General features: G+C 42.3%; 1 pseudogene; it reads left to right on the forward strand.

Moving 5' to 3' along the window:
- LOC102173531 lies at positions 12,936–14,436 on the forward strand (annotated as a pseudogene).

A 14,898-nucleotide genomic window follows, 5' to 3' on the forward strand; every position in this document is an offset into this window, starting at 1 on the left:
AATATCTAAATGTAAGACCAGAAACTATAAAACTCCTAGAGGAGAACATAGGGAGAACACTCTCTGACATAAATCACAGCAAGATCCTCTATGACCCAACTCCCAGAGTAATGGAAATAAAAACAAAAATAAGCAAGTGGGTTCTAATTAAACTTAAAAGCTTTTGCACAATGCAGGAAACAATAAACAAGGTGAAAAGGCAGCTTTCAGAATGGGAGAAAATAATTGCAAACAAAACAACTGACAAAGAATTAATCTCCAAAATATATAAGCAGCCCACACAGCTCAATATCAGCAAAACCATCAACCCAATCAAAAAGTAGGCCAAGGAACTAAACAGACATTTCTCCAAAGAAGACATACAGATGGCTAATAAACACGTGAAAAGATGCTTAACATCACTCATTATTAGAGAAATGCAAATCAAAACCACAATAAGGAATCATTTCACACTAGAATGGCCGCCATCAAAAGGTCTACAAACAATAAATGCTGGAGAAGGCGTGGAGAAAAGGGAGCCCTCTTACACTGTTGGTGGGAATGCAAACTGGTATAACCACTATGGAGAAAAATGAGGAGATTCCTTAAAAAACTGGAATTAGAACTACCATACAACCCAGCAATCCCACTTCTGGGCATACACACTGAGGAAACCAGAACTGAGAGTCACATGTACTCCCAATGTTCACTGCAGCACAAAAGCTAGGATATGGAAGCAACCTAGAAGTCCATTAGCAGATGAGTGGATAAGGAAGTTTTGGTTCATATACACAGTGAAATATCACTCACCTATAAAAAAGAATGCATTTGAATCAGTTCTAATGAGGTAGATGAAACTGGAGCTTGTTATACAGAGTGAAATAAGTCAGAAAGAGAAACACCAATAGAGTATATTAATGCATATATATGGAATTTAGAAAGACAGTAGTGACGACCCTATAAGCAATGCAGCAAAAGAGACACAGATGTAAAGAACAGACTTTTGGACTATGTGGGAGAAGGTAAAACAGATGACCAGTCCAAGTTCAACGCATGAAGCAGGGCACTCAAAGCCAGTGTTCTGGGACAACCCAGAGGGATAGAGTGGGGAGGGAGGTGAGAGGGGGCTTTAGGATGGGGGGACACATGTGCACCTGTGGCAGATTCATGTTGATATATGGCAAAAACCACCAAAATATTGTAAAGTAATTATCCTCCAACCTAAATAATTAACTTAAAAAACAAAACTGCAAGCCCAAAATGGAGTCACTTCTGCTAAGCCCATGTCACCAAACTGAGTCTTAACATAACTACAGTTCAGCTCTCCCACAAATAGAATCTTTAACCAATCAGGAATCAACTGATTAGCATTAGTTACTTAAGTAATCTGCCTAACAGACTCCTGCCATGACCTAAAGGGAAGCAATTTTGTGTTGATCAACCAGCATTTCATTTGCCTTGTGTGACTTCCTTGTTCCTGCTCCTTTCTCCTGTAAAAGTCTCCCTTGTACAGCTCCTCAGAGCTACTTTCTGTCTACTAGACTGAGTGATGCCTGATTCAAATAAATTTGTGCTCAAATAAACTTGACATTTTTAGGGACCTCACTGGTGGTCCAGTGGCTAAGACTTCACACTCACAATGCACGGGGCCCAAGTTCTATCCCTGGTTGGGGAACTAGATCCTCCATGCCTAAACTAAGAGTTCACATGCTACAACTAAAGTTCCCACAGTGCTTAGTCATAAAGTTAGTGTTTTTCAGGTTTTATCTCTGTCAGTTGGCAATTAGATATGAATTGTGTTCATAGATATAAGTTAAAGTGTGAAACTTGACACTGAAGGATTTTCTTTCTGTTTGTTTTCAAAAAATGTTAATAGTAACAATTATAACTAGTATTAACAAGAACACAGTTTCAACACTAATACACTGGCTGCTGCTGAAGTACTGAGATGCCTGTTTCCGAGAAACCTGCTGAGGGATGAGCTTCATATTCTAAGTAGGTCTTTCACACTTTAAGAAGGGGCCTTCCTCTCCTTTCTCCTTCCTCACAGCTACCTTTCCTCACTTTAAAAAAAAAAAAATCCTTTTGGCAGTTTATTCTTTTGGGTTAATAAGATCCTCTTAACAATAAAAAGACAATGCTGAAGACAAATGTGCTTTAATTTAAAATTTTGCCTACTGCTCATTTGGCTTCCCTGGTGGCTCAGAGGTTAAAGCACCTGCCTGGAATGCTGGTGACCTGGGTTCGATCCCTCGGTCGGGAAGATCCCCTGGAGAAGGAAATGGCAACCCATTCCAGTACTCTTGCCTGGAGAATCCCATGGAGGGAGGAGCCTGGTAGGCTACAGTCCACGGGGTCGCAAAGAGTCGGACACAACTGAGCGACTTCACACTTCACACACACACCACTCATTTACCCTGCAATAATTAGAAAGTTTGGATGTGATAGGCAGAGTTCTAAGCTGGCCTCCAAGATTTCAGATCTCTGTTGTATAAGCCCTGAAGAACTCCTTCCTTCCCCTTAAATAGGGACAGGAAAAAATCTATGAACATGATGGGATATTATACCCAGCACTAAGTAACTAATCAATTGACTTTGAACTAACCAAAAGGGTGATTATTCTGGTGGGCCTATCCTAATCAGGAAACCTTTTCAAAGAATGTCAGAGGGACATTCTTCTGCTGGCCTGAAAGAAAGAAAATTGGCATTTTATGAGAGGAAGGTAGCCAGTCTAAGGCTGAGAGCTGTCCCCAGCCAACACTAGCAAGAAAGCAGACACCTCAATCATACAACTTCACCAAAATAAATCTTACAATAAAGCTTGCAAGGAACACTGTATGTGGTAACCAACACATTGATTTCAGTCTAAACAGAGGACCCATCTAAATCTCATATACACACTCTTAAGGCATGGAAACTATGAGATGATAAATTCATGCTGTTGTAAGCCACTGCGTTTTTGGTAATTTGCTATGCAGCATTAGAAAACTAATACGTTGATGAACACGTGTAAAAGTCTCATTAGTCACCCGAGTCTTTTAACTGACACCATAAATGGCACGAATTTATACTCCTAGAAGCAAAAACACAGGTTAGACATTGCATTCATTATTTTCTTCTTTCCTTTCTTCAATTATAATGTAAAGGGAAGAACACCTCTGACTCCATACTAAATCTTCTCCTTCTACTGTAAGCTTTGTGCTCTGTTACCTATGCTTATGCATTCTGGCTCTGCACCTTTGCTAAAAGCACGTTGCCTATGGCCTGAAATATACGAGAGCCCATTCTCAGGGCTCTGACCTTTAAGAGTCCATGCATACAGAGATTTAAAAGTTGAAGAACAGAGAATAACACTTGTTTTATTGGAGACATACAGGAACATCATGACCCGACCTATGCGGACAGGTACAAATAAAGGATTCTGACACAAATTTGCAACAACTAACCACATCCCTCCCCCCTTCCCTGGCTTTTCAGTTCAGTTCAGTCGCTCAGTCATGTTGGATTCTTTGCAACCCCATGGACTGCATCACACCAGGCCTCCCTGTCTATCACCAAACTCCCAGAGTTTACCCAAACTCATGTCCATTGAGTTGGTGGTGACATCCAACCATCTCATCCTCTGTCGTCCCCTTCTCCTCCTGCCCTCAAGCTTTCCCAGTATCAGGGTCTTTTCCAATGAGTCAGCTCTTCTCATCAGGTGGCCAAAGTATTGGAGTTCAGTTCAGTTCAGTTCAGTCGCTCAGTCGTGTCCGACTCTTCGCGACCCCATGAATCACAACACGCCAGGCCTCCCTGTCCATCACCAACTCCCGGAGTTCACTCAGACTCACATCCATCGAGTCAGTGATGCCATCCAGCCATCTCATCCTCGGTCATCCCCTTCTCCTCCTGCCCCCAATCCCTCCCAGCATCAGGGACTTTTCCAATGAGTCAACTCTTCGCATGAGGTGGCCAAAGCACTGGAGCTTCAGCTTTAGCATCATTCCTTCCAAAGAAATCCCAGGGCTGATCTCCTTCAGAATGGATTGGTTGGATCTCCTTGCAGTCCAAGGGACTCTCAAGAGTCTTCTCCAACACCATGGCCTTTAAAAGTGCTTTGTTGAAGCCCTTCAAGGAGTTCAGGGTCTGGGGGCCTGAGCTATCATCTCCTTGCATGGCCTTGCAATAAATATTTCTCTGCTTAAAACTCCGATGATTCAGTTTGTTTGGCCTCACTGTGCTTTGGGCACGTGAACTTGCGTTTGGTAACAGTAATACTAGGCATAAGTACCCAGAGAAATAGTTTCATTTTTTCTTCTATCATCCTCTTTTGGGGACCATGTTATCAACTTCAGACAGGAAATCACAGAGTTATCCCCTTATAATAAGGTATTCAATGTCACTGTTCTACTGAAAGAATATATGCAGCTAATCATTTTGATTAGCTTAAGAAGTTTCTCCTACACACACACACACACACACACAGGTATTTGGCATCTCCTCAAATACAAACAGAATTTGATCAATTATAAAAGTATGTTTATGGGGACTTCCTTGGTGGTCCAGCGGTTAAGAATCACCTTCCAGTGCAGGGGACAAGGCTTTGATCCCTGGTCAGAAAACTAAGATCCCACGTGCCATACAGCAATGAGTGAAGCCAGTGTGCTCCAACTACTGAGCTCGCAAACTCTAGAGTCCATGCTCCACAACTAGAGAGAAAAGCCCGCCTGTTGCAACTAGAGAGTCCTGTGCACTGCACTGAAGACCCAGCACAAAGCAGACCCAGTGCAAAGCACAGAGGATCAAATTATACAAACAGATTATATTAACATTCTCGTCACTGATGCATTTGTTTTTCTTTTCCTGTTTTGTAAAAGCAGCAGCAGTAGTAGTAATAGCATCCTTTATGAGAGATTATGCTTAGCTGATTTCTCTCTACTGAGACACTTAAAGGAATGGAGTGGAAATAGACTCTAAGGGAAGAATAATGGCTTGGAGGCTAGGAGATCTGTGTTCTGTGACCTATTTTGACATTAATAGCTTGACTCTAAATGTACAATTTTCTTTTTTTAGCTTCTTCATAGATTAAAACAGAACAGATTCAATGGGCTCACCATTGTTTATGGTGTTTAAGAACTTAGTGTAGTGTAGTGTTAGTTGCTCAGTTATGTCCGACTCTTTGCAACCCCATGGGCTGTAGCCCACCAGGCTCCTCTGACCATGGAGTTCTCCAGGCAGGAATATTGGAGCGGGTAGCCATTCCCTTTCTCCAGGGGATCTTCCCAACCCAGGGATTGAATGCGGGTCTCCTGCACTGCAGGCAGATTCTTTATCATCTGAGCTATGAGGGAAGTCCTTAAGAATTTCAATTCAGTTCATTTCAGTCACTCAGTCGTGTCCAACTCTTTGCGACCCAATGAATCGCAGCACTCCAGGCCTCCCTGTCCATCACCAAATCCGAGAGTTTACTCAAACTCATGTCCATTGAGTCGGTGATGACATCCAACCATCTCATCCTTTGTCATCCCCTTCTCCTCCTGCCCTCAATCTTTCCCAGCATCAGGGGCTGTTCCAATGAGTCAGCTCTTCGCATCAGGTGGCCCAAGTATTGGAATTTCAGCTTCAGCATCAGTCCTTCCAAAGAACACCCAGGACTGATCTCCTTTAGAATGGACTGGTTAGATCTCCTTCCAGTTCAAAGGACTCTCAAGAGTCTTCTGCAACAACACAGTTCAAAAGCATCAATTCTTCGGTGCTCAGCCTTCTTCACAGTCCAACTCTCACATCCATACATGACCACAGGAAAAACCACAGCCTTGACTAGACGGACCTTAGTCGGCAAAGTAATGTCTCCGCTTTTGAATATGCTATCTAGGTTGGTCATAACTTTCCTTCCAAGGAGTAAGCATCTTTTAATTTCATGGCTGCAATCACCATCTGCAGTGATTTTGGAGCCCCCCAAAATTAAAGTCTGACACTGTTTCCACTCTTTCCCCATCTATTTCCCATGAAGTGATGGGACCAGATGCCATGATCTTCGTTTTCTGAATGTTGAGCTTTAAGCCAACTTTTTCACTCTCCTCTTTCACTTTCATCAGGAAGCCTTTTAGTTCCTCTTCACTTTCTGCCATAAGGGTGGTGTCATCTGCATATCTGAGGTTATTGATATTTCTCCCGGCAATCTTGATTCCAGCTTGTGCTTCTTCCAACCTAGCGTCTCTCATGATGTACTTACTCTGCATAGAAGTTAAATAAGCAGGGTGACAATATACAGCTTTGACATACTCCTTTCCTATTTGGAACCAGTCTGTTGTTCCATGTCCAGTTCTAACTGTTGCTTCCTGACCTGCATATAGGTTTCTCAAGAGGCAGGTCAGGTGGTCTGGTATTCCCATCTCTTTTCAGAATTGTCCACAGTTTATTGTGATCCACACAGTCAAAGGCTTTGGCATAGTCAATAAAGCAGAAATAGATGTTTTTCTGAAACTCTCTTGCTTTTTCAATGATCCAGCAGATGTTGGCAATTTGATATCTCTGGTTCCTCTGCCTTTTCTAAAACCAGCTTAAACATCTGGAAGTTCACAGTGCACGTATTGCTGAAGCTTGGAATCCCAAATAAACATGTGGTAGAAACAAAGGAAGCAAATGCAGCAGAAGAAGTTGGGAACCAAGCAGGCAGGCTCCTGGAGTCCACAGCCACCGCCACTCAGATTAGCTACTGTTTATCTCATACGCTTGGGCCCTATGGAAGACACCATATCAACAAAAGCTGCCAAAGGTTTTCACATAAATATTGCAAAACACTGGACTGCACAGTCTATAAGGTCTTCCCCAGCAAAGATCTTATGAGTCTCTCAGAAGTAATAAACCTAGAGAATGAGTACAGAGTCATCTTTTCTCCTGATTATCACTCTGGGTCTTAGATTCTGCTGATGAAGCAACAAAATGTTTCCAAGGAAGACTGGATATCCCTTAATCCACCTGGCACTTCCTGTAGATCTCTCCTTCATTGTTCACTGTGGTGATAGTTCTTAGACAGTCCACACTCAAAGCAATCCAGATGTTCCAGTAGGGTACTTATTTCATTTAAGTTAGCTATATCAATAAAGCCAATGCATTCAGTGTGATAAAAATGTATAACACTGCAAAGCTCCTTATATACATAAATTTAAAATCCAATAAAAAAATTTCTTTTCTGTTCTTCTGTCTTATTCTTGGCACAGGTCCCTGAATTAATGTTTGGTGCTGGGGTAAGACCAGCAGAGGAATTCATTTGTACTCTAGGAAGCTGCATAGACAATTAAAGAGAGGAGGGGCTTCACAGTGTGGGGTGAATAGGACTGAAAGAAATGCCTAGGAATAGGGTTTCTAAAAATCAGTGATGCCGGGACTTCCCTGGTAGCCCAGTAGCCGAGACTCCACGCTCCCAATGCAGGGGGCCCAGGTTCGATCCCTGGCCAGAGCACTAGATCCCACATACTGCAACTAAAGACCTTGCATGCTGCAAAGATTGAAGATGCTGCAAGCTGCAACTAAAACCCAGCACAGCCAAATAAATAAACTTTTTTTTTTTTTAAGAATTAGTGATGTCACCCATTAGGGAGCAAAGACACACAATAATGTGCTATTGTTGTCACCCCTCAACTCTATTCCCATCCCACTGTAATACTGAGAAAGTGAAGTCGCTCAGTGTGTCTGATTCTCTGCGGCCCCATGGACTGTAGCCTACCAAGCTCCTCGGTCCATGGGATTTTCCAGGCAAGAATACTGGAGTAGGTTGCCATTTCCTTCTCCAGGGGATCTTTCCAACCCAGGGATCGAACCTGGGTCTCTCCCATTGTAGGCAGATGCTTTACCATCTGAGCTACCAGGAAAGCGAGAAAATATTGAGAAAACCAAGGCAAATACATCCTATTCCTTCTGCTGAATGGAAGCATAGCCTGATGCTGACAAATGTCACTGATCATTCTGTTCCTATCACTTCATGGCAAATAGATGGGGAAACAGTGGAAACAGGCTGGGGTGGGGGGTGGGCTCTAAAATCACTGCAGATGGTGACTGCAGCCATGGAATCAAAAGACGCTTGCTCCTTGGAAGAAAAATTATGACCAACCTAGACAGCATATTAAAAAGCAGAGACATTACTTTGCCAACAAAGGTCCATATAGTCAAAGGTATGGTTTTTCCAGTAGTCATGTATGGATATGAGAGTTGGACTCTCAAGAAAGCTGAGTGCCAAAGAATTGATGCTTTTGAACTGCAGTGTTGGAGAAGACTCTTGAGAGTCTCTTGGACTGCAAGGAGATCCAACCAGTCCATCCTAAAGGAAATCAGTCCTGAATATTCATTGGAAGGACTGATGCTGAAGCTGAAACTCTAATACTTTGGCCACCTGATGTGAAGAACTAACACATTTGAAAAGACGCTGATGCTGGGAAAGATTGAAGGCCAGAGAAGGGGACAACAGAGAATGAGATGGTTGGATGGCAACATCGACTCAATGGACATGAATTTGAGTAAACTTTGGGCATTGGTGATGGACAGGGAGGCCTGGCGTGCTGTAGGCCATGCAGTCACAAAGAGTCGGACACAACTGAGTGACTGAACTGAACTGATTCCTTCTGTTGAATGGAAGCACTGCCTGATGCTGACAAACATCACTGATCAATTTTAACAGGAACTACATTATTATGACAATTATGACAATACTGGTTACTTTGGCCAATACTTGTTGAATTACTCTGGGCCAGAAATTGCGCCCAGCACTTCTCTACTATCACTTCATTTAACCTATATACAGCTGCCTATAGGCAGTTTACTTTTCATTTCCCCCAGTTTACTAATGAGAAACTGAGGCTCAAGGGAAGTTATTGAACTTGCTCAAGTCACATAGCTAAGGAGTGACAAGGCCACATATGTCTAACCCCAAGCACTTAACCAAAAGTTGCCCTCTTCTCAAACCACTTGAATTTGGTCTGCTTCAGACCAAAAGCCAAGACAGTTATTTCTGGGCACCCTCATCCCCAGGATAGTACATTGCACAGCAAATGGGATTCAAAAATTCTTGCTTTGAAATGATCATCCCTATTTTTATGAGTAACCTACTGCATCTAAATCCATTTGGAGATGGAAATATTAATACACTATGCAGTGGAACAGATCTTCACTTGTTACCATGATAGCACAACAAAATATACACAGAAAAGCTTAATTTTAATTCATATAATCTTTAAATGGATTTGTGAACATAGGAGCATCGTCCTCTCCATACAGAAATCCCTAATTCTCCAGGGTGCAACAATATTGAAAGATCACCGAAGCAACAGATCCAAAAATACAGTCCAATCCACATTAATTTTAATCTATATAATCTCCCATCTAAATGGATTTGTTACTATAAGACCATGGTCTTCTATATATGGAAATTTCTAATTTTATAGAATACAATATTTTAAAAGGAAAATTAAAGGCATGATCTAAAATAATGACTGATACAGTCTGGGTTAGTTTGGGATTCATCCTAAAATAACATTTAGCTCATTAGCAGTAGCAGTCTGATCTATTCTCCCTACTTAGTAAGGGTTACATATGGTATTGGCTGTATTTTCCAAGCCCTGAATCAGGATACATGACACAGGATTGCTAGGGAGTATCCGGAACATATGGTCAACATCATATTAGGGAACAGCCACTGAAGATACTTTGGAGTTGCTATTCCTACAGCACATATGCGTTTCAGAGAATAACTTCTTATTTTCTCAAAGATACAACCCAAGTCTACCAGAAGCCTTTGAGAGTTGAAGTTAATTATATATCCAGGTAGGTGGGCCAGTAAGAAAGCTCAGAAAACAGCTTGATAAGACGAGAAATCAACCCTTCACCCATTTTCAGTTTAGAGAAGCCACATCAAACCTTAATGAGAAACCACATGTAGTGGTAAATTCTGGCATTTAATTTTATGATTATTTACAGCCATTCTGGTGCATAGCATATGGCATAGAGTGGATTTTTTTTAAAGTATCAGAAAAATAAGCTAGAATGGACTAAATACATAGCAATCAAGTTTTATTCCTCTTGGTATAGAGATGAGGGACATATTTAATTAAACAAAAAAAGATAGAATTGTATGAGCTGTGGGTAATAAGTCATACTTTCAGAACTGCTTGGCATCATGTCCTAGGTGAAAACTAGTAACAAATATTAAGAGAGTTAATACAGCTCCAAAGTAATTTATTCTCAGGCAAATGTCCTACAGTCTGGCAAAAAGCTTCGTTGTTTTAACTCTACAGTCATTTATCATTCTAATAATATGTTATAAAATACACTATGAAACCTTTCACCTATTTGGTTTTTAAATTATTTTCTAAGGTCTCATAGGAGACTTTGGCAATAGAAACATTGTTAAGTTTTCTTTTTTTCTCTCTCCAAGAATTATGCCTTTGTTCATCCAATATCCCTATATATAAAGCTAAGAGATTTGGATAAATTTACTTCCCAAATCAACTATTAAAGTATGCTTCATTAAATGAGAAGATGAACAATTAAATGACACACGATATAGTTTTTGTTTTTTTTTTTTAAAAAAAGAGCAGAAGAGTTTCAGGTACAAGATGGCCAATCAGTGATTCACTTCCCTTTCCATTAAAAGCCTACCCAGAAAGAGTCTAAAAGTACAAAGGAATACAACCACATGAACAGAGAGAATGGAGAAGAGGGCAGTGCCTCAGACTTCTGCAACTGGAAAGCTCTAGAAGCATAAGGATGGATAAAACAGCAGAATAATCCATGGTCCAGTTCAGTTCAGTTGCTCAGTCGTGTCCGACTCTTTGCGACCCCATGAATAGCAGCATGCCAGGCCTCCCTGTCCATCACCAACTCCTGGAGTTAACTCAGACTCACATTCATCAAGTTCGTGATGCCATCCAGCCATCTCATCCTCTGTCGTCCCCTTCTCCTGCCCCCAATCCCTCCCAGCATCAGAGTCTTTTCCAATGAGTCAACTCTTCACATGAGGGGGCCAAAGTACTGGAGCTTCAGCTTCAGCATCATTCCTTCCAAAGAAGTCCCAGGGCTGATCTCCTTCAGAATGGACTGGTTGGATCTCCTTGCAGTCCAAGGGACTCTCAAGAGTCTTCTCCAACACCACACTTCAAAAGCATCAATTCTTAGGCGCTCAGCCTTCTTCACAGTCCAACTCTCACATCCATACATGACCACTGGAAAAACCATAGCCTTGGCTAGATGGACCTTAGTTGGCAAAGTAATGTCTCTGCTTTTGAATATGCTATCTAGGTTGGTCATAACTTTTCTTCCAAGGAGTAAGCATCTTTTAATTTCATGGCTGCAGTCACCATCTGCAGTGATTTTGGAGCCCCCCAAAAATAAAGTCTGACACTGTTTCCACTGTTTCCCCATCTATTTCCCATAAAGTGATGGGACCAGATGCCATGATCTTCGTTTTCTGAATGTTGAGCTTTAAGCCAACTTTTTAGCTTTCCTCTTTCACTTTCATCAAGAGGCTTTTTAGTTCCTCTTCACTTTCTGCCATAAGGGTGGTGTCATCTGCATATCTGAGGTTATTGATATTTCTCCCGGCAATCTTGATTCTAGCTTGCGTTTCTTCCAGTCCAGAGTTTCTCATGATGTACTCTGCATATAAGTTAAATAAGCAGGGTGACAATATACAGCATTGACGTACTCCTTTTCCTATTTGGAATCAGTCTGTTGTTCCATGTCCAGTTCTAACTGTTGCTTCCTGACCTGCATACAGATTTCTCAAGAGGCAGGTCAGGTGGTCTAGTATTCCCATCTCTTTCAGAATTTTCCACAGTTTATTGTGATCCACAGTCAAAGGCTTTGTCATAGTCAATAAAGCAGAAATAGATGTTTTTCTGGAACTCTCTTGCTTTTTCCATGATCCAGCAGATGTTGGCAATTTGATCTCTGGTTCCTCTGCCTTTTCTGTATTTCCCTGGTGGCTCAGAGGTTAAAGCGTCTGCCTCCAATGCAGGAGACCTGGGTTCGATCCCTGGGTCAGGAACATCCCCTGGAGAAGGAAATGGCAATCCACTCCAGTACTATTGCCTGGAGAATCCCATGGATGGAGAAGCCTGGTAGGTTACAGTCCATGGGGTCGCAAAGAGTTGGACACGACTGAGCAACTTCACCTTTCACCTTTTCTGCCTTTTCTAAAACCAGCTTGAACATCAGGGAGTTCACGGTTCACGTATTGCTGAAGTCTGGCTTGGAGAATTATGAGCATTACTTTACTAGCATGTGAGATGAGTGCAATTGTGCGGTAGTTTGAGCATTCTTTGGCATTGCCTTTCTTTGGAATTGGAATGAAAAGTGACCATTTCCAGTCCTGTGGCCATTGCTGAGTTTTCCAAATTTGCTGGCATATTGAGTGCAGCACTTTCACAGCAGCATCTTTCAGGATTTGAAACAGCTCAACTGGAATTCCATCACCTCCACTAGCTTTGTTCATAGTGATGCTTTCTAAGGCCCACTTGACTTTACATTCCAAGATGTCTGGCTCTGGATTAGTGATCACATCATCATGATTATCTGGGTCGTGAAGATCTTTTTTGTGCAGTTCTTCCACGTATTCTTGCCACCTCTTCTTAATATCTTCTGCCTCTGTTAAGTCCATGGTCCAGAGTCTACCATAAGGAGATACAGTGCAAATCACTGCAAATAGAGTACAGTATGAGAGAGGCTCTGGGACAAAGTAAGAAAGACAGTCTTGACTATGAGCAAGGCTGAAAACAGAGGAGCTGGATGAAGGATGCTAGAACTGATGAGCTCCCATCAGTCCTCCTCTATCTCAATCCCCATGTATGAAGAACTGACAGGTTGCAGGTAGTCTGTCCTTTATTGTCTGGCCAAAAATTAATACACAAAAATTAAGGTGGAAGGGGAGATGAGGGCAATGCAGCAGCAGGCAACTCCTCAGCATCAGGACTACCACCATCATGCCAGGGACAGCAGAGTTGACCACTCTGGACAATCTGAAAGTGCAGGAGGTGAAAATGAATTCTTCTTGCCAAGAGCTGTGGCCCATCACTAAAGAGCTTAGTGCAGTAAGCCCAAGAAGGAGTTGATGCTCTGCAGCTGGGAGAAGGACCCAAGGCAGTGTTTAGAGGAAGGCAAGCTTCTCAACCAATGTGCCCAACCAAGTCCTTTCTTTTTTTTCCCCAGGCAAGACTTTACTGGGGCTCCTGCTGCACCCCAGAGGGGATGAGAACAAACAACAAGTTCCCTTGCTTGCTCACTCCCTGAGGTGGGGGGCAAAATTGTTCTTTATACAGGGTGAGGGTAGAGGTGTGTCCAGGGGTCAGGCCAGAGAAGTGGCTTAGGTGGTTAGCCCACCTTTTATGTGGTGTTGAGAGCAGCGGGCTTGCACAGTACCCTGTTTTTGCTCCCAACACCTTGCATCTGCTCCATGCTCTTCAGAAGTGGCAGTGGGGTTTTCCTGGTCTCTGTGTCTTTTGGCCCTGGACTTCTTTAGGGAGATAAAGTGGAGTCTTTCACAGAGTATTGGACCTGCAGTGATTATTCCGACCTGCAGCAATTTCTTCACTGTCATAAAGAGCCAGCAAAGTTTCATGAGTGAGTACTGGACAAACAGGGCTGGGTGAGTGCTGACCTTAGGGAGCTGTCAAAGGTCACCAAAGTGAAAACAGATAGGACTTTACCCTGTCACTCAAGACCAAGGCCAGAGCCCAACCCTGAGATAGAAAGCAACTTTTGATGCTGTTATTCAGTCACTAAGTCATGTCCCACTCTTTGCGACCCCATGGACGGTAGCATGGCAGGCTTCCCTGTCCTTCACCATCTCCTGGAGTTTGCTCAGATTCATGTCCATTCAGTCAGTGATTCCATCCAACCATCTCATCCTCTACTGCCCCTTTCTCCTTTTGCCCTTAATCTTTCCCAGCAACAGGGTCTTGTCCAATGAGTTGGCTCTTTGCATCCGGTGGCCAAAGTATTGGAGTTTCAGCATCAGTGCTTCCAATGAATATTCAGAGTTGATTTCCTTTAGGATTTAACTGGTTGGATCTCCTTGCTGTCCAAGGGACTATCAAGAATCTTATCCAACACCATAATTTGAAAGCATCAATTCTTTAATGCTCAGTCTTCTTTATGGTCCAACTCTCACATCCATACATGACTACTGGAAAAATTATAGCTTTGACTAGACGGACCTTTGTTGGCAAAGTAATGTCTCTGCTTTTCAACATGCTATCTAGGTTGGTCATAGCTTTCCTTCCAAGAAGGAAGCCTCTTTTAATTTCATGGCTAAAGTCAGTGTCCGCAGTGATTTTGGAGCCCAATAAAATGAAATCTGTCACTGCTTCCACTTTAAAAGGCAATCTGAAGCCTGCCAAACATGGCAGCCATCTCTTTTTTCTGGACCATGTGAAGATGAGTTCATGGTCCAAATCCAGTCACACTCCAGGCAACAGGCAGTGAAAACTCTCCTGCAGTTTGCATCAACCCGAAAGAGAGCTCTTTCCAAGGGATCACAAACATTAACAACAATGTTAATTTATGTGGCATGGCTGTTATTTTTTTACCATTTCTTGCCCATTCAACATTTTAAAGGCAAAAAAATTAAGGGGATGATTCTTCCAAAACAAACTTATTGGGGCCAGTCATAGCCTTCTAGATGTTGGCATCTGAGAATTCATGGAAAGACTCACCATTATTATGTACTGGCTATAAATCTAAGGCAGAGGAAAAACAGAGAGAGAGAGAGAGAGAGAGAGAGAGAGAGAGAGAGAGAGAGAGAGAGAGAACTTGATTTTTAAATTTTGCATCTATTATCATTTGAAAACCATGTTCAAATGTTTGAAAACATTGAGAGCCTATCATGCCTACACCCAATGTGGCAACAAAGTAGACACTAGCCAGGTTTGGCTGGGTGACCATTTT

Source organism: Capra hircus, chromosome 28 (assembly GCF_001704415.2).
Source record: "Capra hircus breed San Clemente chromosome 28, ASM170441v1, whole genome shotgun sequence".
Lineage (NCBI taxonomy): Eukaryota > Metazoa > Chordata > Mammalia > Artiodactyla > Bovidae > Capra > Capra hircus.